At 50.3% G+C, this 7,258-nt stretch overlaps 1 pseudogene; it reads right to left on the bottom strand.

Annotated features, from left to right (window-relative positions):
- Positions 1–2,016: 2,016 nt before the first annotated feature.
- Positions 2,017–2,183, bottom strand: LOC120103333 (U2 spliceosomal RNA; annotated as a pseudogene).
- Positions 2,184–7,258: the final 5,075 nt, after the last annotated feature.

Below are 7,258 nucleotides of genomic sequence, written 5' to 3'. Positions count from 1 at the left end.
GAGAGGGAAGGAGAGAGGGAACGAGAGGGGGGGAAGGAGGAGGGAGGGAAACATGACACAGGCCAAGGAGGCCTGTCTAGGGCTACCAGAGGATGCCCTCCCAACCCCTTGCTCCTCTGACCCATGCATGGCAGAGACACCGCTGGTTTTTTCTCTTCCTGTAACGCTTTTATAAGCATGACCTCCAGAGGGCACTGGACCCGGAAAGAAAGCCCCTTGGAGACCTCTGGACAAGCCCAGTGCTCATGCTCTGTGGTAGCAGCTTAGGGGGGCAGTGTCAGGCGTGGGGTGACGCTGTAAGTCAGAGCATTTTGGTGCATAAAATCTGGAAACATGAGTCTATGAATTGTAATCGAGCATGACGAGATCTCATCAACAGAAGTAAATATGAAATGCAAGAGGATGGGACTCTCAGCCATGTCTGCTCTTCGCCCAGCCCCACTCTGTCTGCAGATTCTCTGCAGCTTCATACACCGCACGTACCATATCAGCCCTGGGCAGCTCTGAGGGCCATTTGACCACTGAGTCCTTCATGTCCCTGTTTCAGGACCCTGCCAGTTGCCTCCTCACGGCTGACCACTCTTCCTTCACTGTTTGGCTTAGACTCTTGCTTGGAAGAATCTAGAGTCTAATTCTGACACCCACACAGGCCTGGAGCCGGGGACAGACACCGCCTGTGTACTGTCAGAGTCCTGCTGAACAGTGGCTCTATCCGGTCTCTTTGCAGACCTGCTGAGAGCTTTTGCTAATTTAATCTGTAAGCTCCAAGATGGGGCTGGAGCAGCCTGAAGTTTGCAAATTTATTTGGCCAGTTTTGTTCTTGGTGTCAGCGTCTCCTGGCTTTAGCCTGTTTCCTTAGGATAACGTTGGGATAAGAGTTGTCGGCCCGAGTGGAAGGCCTTTTAGGCTTTGGTTTGGGAGGTAGGCAGAAGTGTCACAGCCTTTTGAACTTGTGAAAAGAGCAGTGACTGAGAGAGAGAGAGAGAGAGAGAGAGAGAGAGAGAGAGAGAGAGAGAGAATATGAATGAATGTAGTACCAGGGAGGTGGTCACTGAGCACATCCGAGTGGCAGCCTCCCCTCTTTCCCATCAGGCAGAGTACAGAGCTCACCCTGGAATTCCCTCACCCAGACAGGACCACCAACAGATTCACTTGGAAAAAGTCTTGGCTTCATGCAAGGAGAAACTGGGGGTATTAGGGATTCCCTGGTTTTTACTTTATGATCCTACAATCCCACTCAGGGGTGGAGAGGCGCACTCAGGGGTAGAGAGGTGCACTCAGGGGTATGGGCACACATAGGGGATGTACTCTGCATGTAGCCACAGGTGCACCATCTGTTATACATCACAGACAGCCCAAGCCTCTCATGCACACCACACAGTCCCAGCTCCCCTACTCGTCCACAGTCTCCCTTGAGCTTCACAGAGTCCCAGCTCCCCTATTCGTATCTTGAAAGATCTCCCCTTCTCAGTTGACTCCAAAGCCTTGTCATGTTAGGCAAGTAGTCTACCACTGAGCTGTGTTCTCCACTTTTCTCTTACTTTTTATTTTGAGACAGGGTCTTGCTAAACTTTCTAAGCCAACCTTGACCTCTCTCTGGATGTAACCGAAGCTGGGACTTGAAGTTGGAGTCCTCTTAGGGTAGCTGGGATGGGAGGCTTAAGCCAGTGGGTGCATCTTAGAAACGACAGCTCTTACTTCAGTGGCTTTGGGTTAATGACGAAGGCAATCTGCCTGGGTGGACCTGGCTGAATCAGGTGAGGGCCTGCAGGTGGAAGAGGGGCTCTTCTGCCATGAGCTCTCCATGTGAACTCGACAGAGGAGCTTAGTACATCTTGATCAATGTCTCCATCGTGAGGCTGTGTTGGGTCTCCTGGCCCATGGACACCGTAATATGATATTTGGTATTCTGAAGTGTTGTTCTGTGGGACTTAGCTATAGTTGCAGAACACATGGCTCAATGTCCCATGTGACCAAGGTATGTAACTAGACAATGCACTCGTGTATGCAGACATCATACGATGTGTGCACTTACACACATGTATTCCTGTATCCACTTACAAACTTGTTATAGGCACACATTTACACACACTATACAATATTCACACACATGAATATATGTAAACATAAATAAATATGTACGTGTTCTACACTTGATCTTAGCCAAAAGGCCGAGAAGCGATATATGTACGTGTTCTTAGACGTACATGGATCCATCTCTTAACATGGAGGGAGGCATGTAACATCTATGCAAACATCTCTATTCACATGAACGCAGACATGGGTACCTACACATGTTCGCACATCGTAACAGTGGCAACATGCTGGTTGCTTTGTATGAGCTGGCCTTCATGCCTACTAACCAAAGGAATTGGCAACCGCCCAGATGAATACACGTGGTCTACGCACACAGATCTGTGTTATCAAACTTCTGTAAGATAGCACACTGTCCTGAGACACAAGGGATAAGGGGAAGAAGCTCTCAGGTACGGCAGGCTCCATGGGAGTTTCTGGGGAGCCTGCCCTGCTTCTTCTAGCACCTGCAGCTCAATCCAGGCATCTCACACAGGGCCACTTCACCCAATGCAGATTTCAGTTTTTCCACTAGGTGGCGCTAAATTGGCACCTAGGGTTTGATGGGCAGGCCACTCCCACTCCCACTGGGTGTGTGTATGGGTGGGGGCAGGGCAGAGCTTGCATCTTGGGTGAGGAGAAGAGCAAACACAGCCCTTTTATTTCAACATAGTCCAATATGTCCTTGGAGTCCCGGTTCCTGAGGCCATTGCTGCTGTCCTCAGTCCGCAGCTGAGAAGGCTGGTTAGTTCTGGTCTTGCCTGACAAACCCCTGCCAAAGATACCCGCTCAGGTTTTATTAATTTGTTTTTAAAAACCCCTATGCACCATTCACTGTACCCAAGGGACTGTTCAAAGTGCCTCATGAATGTCAACTCACGTGGTCCCAGTAACAACCTTATGAGGTAGGGCTTTAAAAAAAATCTTTATTGTTATTTATTTATTCATTTGTGCGTGTGTGCGTGCATGTGTACCTGCAGAGGCCAAAAGAATGCACTGGATGCTCTGAAGTTGACCTGTAGGCTGCTGCGAGCCGGCTGACAAGTGTACTGGGTACCAAATTTGGATCCTTTGGAAGAGGAGCGCCTGAGTGCTCTCTCTGCCCCTGAGGTAGGAACAGAGTAGCAAGTGTAGGAATGGAGTTGAGGTAGCTTGCCCAAGCTCACACAGCGTGTAAGTGATGAAAGGGTAATCATTCTTCTTCCCATTTTAGAGACTGAGTAACCCAGCACCAAAGCCAGAGGGTCTGGAGGACTCTAGCCTTGAACCTAGAGTTCCAGTCCAGGGGCAGGGTTTTCTCCCTCGAGTGTGGGATGAATCCAGACGAAGGCTTAAGCTGTTGATGAGTTAATGATCTGCGAGGCCCCAGAAGCCACTTCTTGGCTGTTTTTAGGGTTTTCGTGAGGAATCCACAGAAAAGGCTGGGCCGGCTCACTGCGGATGCCCCGCTGTGGGTAAGTCTATAGACTCAGACGGCGGAATGGGCCTTTTACAAGATACACAACCCATTCTACACTCAATTGCATCCCATAAATCAGGTTAACCTTTTCAGCGCGGCTCGGGGAAAATTAATTACTCATATCGGAGCACATGACCTTTTTCCTGGCCAGCACGAGGCAAGCCGCTGGGGAGTGCTGGCTTCCCGTCCTTCGAATTACAGCAGCCTGGCCTCCAGGAACCCACCCAGGGCCACACAGTGAGTCAGGGAGAGCAGCTACCTGTGGGCTTCCCAGAGATGTTTCCACGGGGCTTCCCAGCGTCCAAAGGACCGGCAGAGACTGCATTCTCATTAAGCTGCCCACAGGGTGCACGGCAGGAATGTCCTCTTGGGGTCTTGGCTTTGCTGGAGAGGGGAGGGATGAGAGGAAAGGACAAATGGTTAAAGGTTCTGTGTTGCCTCCTGGGAGACCTTTCATAGAAACCGGAGAGGATCCAGCTGAGATCCTTTTGATAGATTTCCCTAATAGGGTCTACTGCTGGCTTTGCAGGTCAATCCCCGACATTCACAAAGGGCCATCTCCCACCCAAGCAAGGCGGACATCTAAGCCAACGGTGGTCCATCACACGCTGAATAGACAGCCACGAAGGCAGTTTGCACTGGAATTTACATTTTTCTCATGCAGCTCTGGGGAATAAAGGTAAAAGGGTACAAGCCCTCTAGAGACTTCTAGTTCAGCGGAGACATAAGACTCACAGGGCAGGTTTACTGAGTAGGTGAGGAAGGCTCTCAACCAATCCTGGAATGGTTTAGTTTCTATAGGGGCTGGGTGCAACGTTCGCGCGCGCGCGCACACACACACACACACACACACACACACACACACACACACACACACACACACACACACACACACACACACCGGTGTGTACAGGTGTACATGTGTGTACAGATGAGCACGCACATAGACGTGGAGGTAACGCTCTTTCTACTTTGTGCTTTGAGTCAAGTCTCTTATTGGCCCAGAGCTAGGCTGGCCAGCCAATGAGCTCCAGGAATCTCCATGCTTTTGCCCTTCCAGAGCTGGGATGACGAGAATGTACCACTACGCCTGGCTTTTTGCTTGAATGCTGGGAACCGAACTCAGATCCTCATATTTTTTGAAGCAAGCACCGCACCAAGCCATCTCAACAACCCTCCTTTTTTTTTTTTTTTTTTCTTTTAAATTTCAGTGCCTGTGATTGTTTTTCCGCTTCAACACAGGCAAGGTATTCTGGGAAAAGTAGTCCTTTGACCATGATCCCAACCACATATGCATGCCCTGGTGAGGATAGGGTGTAGCCGTTCAGCGTTTTGCCTTTGAAGCTGAAAAGATTTTAAAATTTGAAACCTGGCTCCTTGGGCAAACTACCTAAACTTTGAGCATTCATTTTGTTGTTCTTAATCAAAGGGAAAGGCAAGGTATTGTGAGATACGCCTTTCAGAGCAGCCGTGGGAAGTCACGAGATAATGCCCGGAGAGTGCTTAGCACAGTGCCTGGTACTTAGCAAATGCTCATTAAACACTAACTGTAGTAATTACCATGATCAGCTGCCAGTATGATTCTTGGCAGCCTGGTGAGCCCAGTTCTGAACCAGATCTGGAGATGCTGTGCGCTTTGGAGTGCGTGTTTCGGAGGGGACTCGAGAAGTATGCTGCTGGAGCTGGGTGTGGGGGTTCGTGCTTGGGATTCCAGCCCTCTGGGGATGGAGGTGAGATGATGAGGGAGCCTAGTCTACACAGTGAGCTCAAGGGTAGCCTTGGCTATGCAATAAGACCCTGCCTCAGAAACATAAAACCAAAACCAGGCATAGGGAAAAGGAAAGTACATTGCTAGTCAGCTTGCTTCCTTGTGTCCGGATTGAGGTGATTGTGCCGCTGATCCTGAGCAAGCGGTAGAGTGTCTCACTGTCTTGGTTCTGTCAAGGGGAAGGATGTTTAGTTTCTGGCCCTGTCAGTAGAGGAGACAGCCTTTCTCCTTTCTTCTCATTCCCACGGTGGGTTGGTGTTCTCGATCCCACCAGCAGGTTGCTCTCCTGGAGGGCCTGGCATTTCTGTAAGAACAGCCACTCGTGTCCTGTGCCTAGGGATTCTTGGGGTAGAGGAGCCAAGGCAGGTGGAGGTGAAGGGCTAGATGAAAGCAGAGGAAGGGCGGACCACAGGTCTTGCATGAGAAGATGCATGGAGGGGCTGGCCACACTAGTGTTAGAAGATGGGGTAGGCTGGAGAGATGGCTCAGTGGTTAAGAGCACTGGCTGCTCTTCCAAAAGTCCTGAGTTCAAATCCCAGCACCTATTTGGTGGCTCACAACCATGTATAATGGGATCTGATGCCCTCTTCTGGTGTGTCTGAAGACAGCTACAGTGTACTCACATACATACAATAAACAAATAATTTAAAAAAAAAGAAGATGGGGTAGATACGTGATGCCAGAGAGGCAGCTGGGGCACAGTGGGGCTAATGGGGACAGATGTAAGCCCAATTAGAAGTGGAGGGGACTGCAGGGAGGAAGCAGACTGACATCTGTCATGACTCCCTGGTTCCATCTTCAGCCCACATGATCCCATAGCTTCCTTTAGTTCTTGTCACCTGCATTCCTGAGACCCTGAGATGGACGAATTCACAGGCACCCAGCCGCATCCTTGGGTTCCGGACCTGCAATCTACGAGGAAGTGGGAGGCCTTACCGTCGGATGACTCCAGAGCCTCACTTAGCTTACCTCTAACCCTAAACTTCTTCCTCTGTATCATTTGCCTGAGAACTGCCACTCATTCCTAAGGACTAGTGCCTGCAGCCACATTGCTATGAGACTCTGTCCCAAGCCATGGCTTATTGGACTCAAGCTTGGCCACTGAGATTTTCTGTCTACTGGCCAGAAAGGGCCAGTCTGTCAGTGGCAGCAGCACTGTGCATGGGGTGTGGGGAAGAGTCCTCTTTGGTTGTCAGGTGTACGGGGAAGCTGAAGTGGAGATTCCAGACAGATGAAGGGAGGAGACTTCTGTTGGCTTTCCAGGCCTTTGGTGGATGGGCCAAGGCTCTGCCTCTGGTTGCACCAAATATCCCCATAGCCGCAGAACAACCTACTTTACTGAGCTGTTTTTGTCCTTTGGGCTACAACGTAACTGGCAACTTGGAAAACATTCCTATAGCTGTTAGGTTGAGGAGTGTGTCCTGGCCATGGGGGAGGGGACAAGAGGGGGTAAGGAAGGCTGAGTAATGGGAACCCAGTGTCATGTGTATGATGGTGTATGCCATCGGAGGTTGAGGAGGACAACAAGATGGACAGAGGCTGACATTCTCTCTCTCTCTCTCTCTCTCTCTCTCTCTCTCTCTCTCTGTGACATGGACAGGGTGAGACTGAATGAGACTAGATCTTATGTAGAAGGCTGATCAAGGGTTTCTATCACTTCAGAGAGAGAGGATGGGGTAGATGGGGGGCAGTCCCGGGGGGGGAGAGAACAAGGAGACGACAGAGATGATTGTAGGTCTGTGGAGATGGGATGAGGCTTTTCCTTTTGCCCACAGGTCTGAACTTCCAGCTGAGACTGCTGGGAGACAGCAGGGGCATGTGACACAGAGCCTGCCTTGGATCTTTCCCATCTATGGTCATGCTGTACAGCTGGGTGGAGACCCTCTTCTAACCCAACTTCTAATCCTCTGTGGGGATTGCATGGAGCTCAAAAAACCTCCCATGGTTGACCAGGCACC

Source organism: Rattus norvegicus, chromosome 5 (assembly GCF_036323735.1).
Source record: "Rattus norvegicus strain BN/NHsdMcwi chromosome 5, GRCr8, whole genome shotgun sequence".
Classification (NCBI taxonomy): domain Eukaryota; kingdom Metazoa; phylum Chordata; class Mammalia; order Rodentia; family Muridae; genus Rattus; species Rattus norvegicus.
Note: the sequence above shows the minus strand (reverse complement) of the source record. Positions and strands in the feature narration are given on the sequence as shown.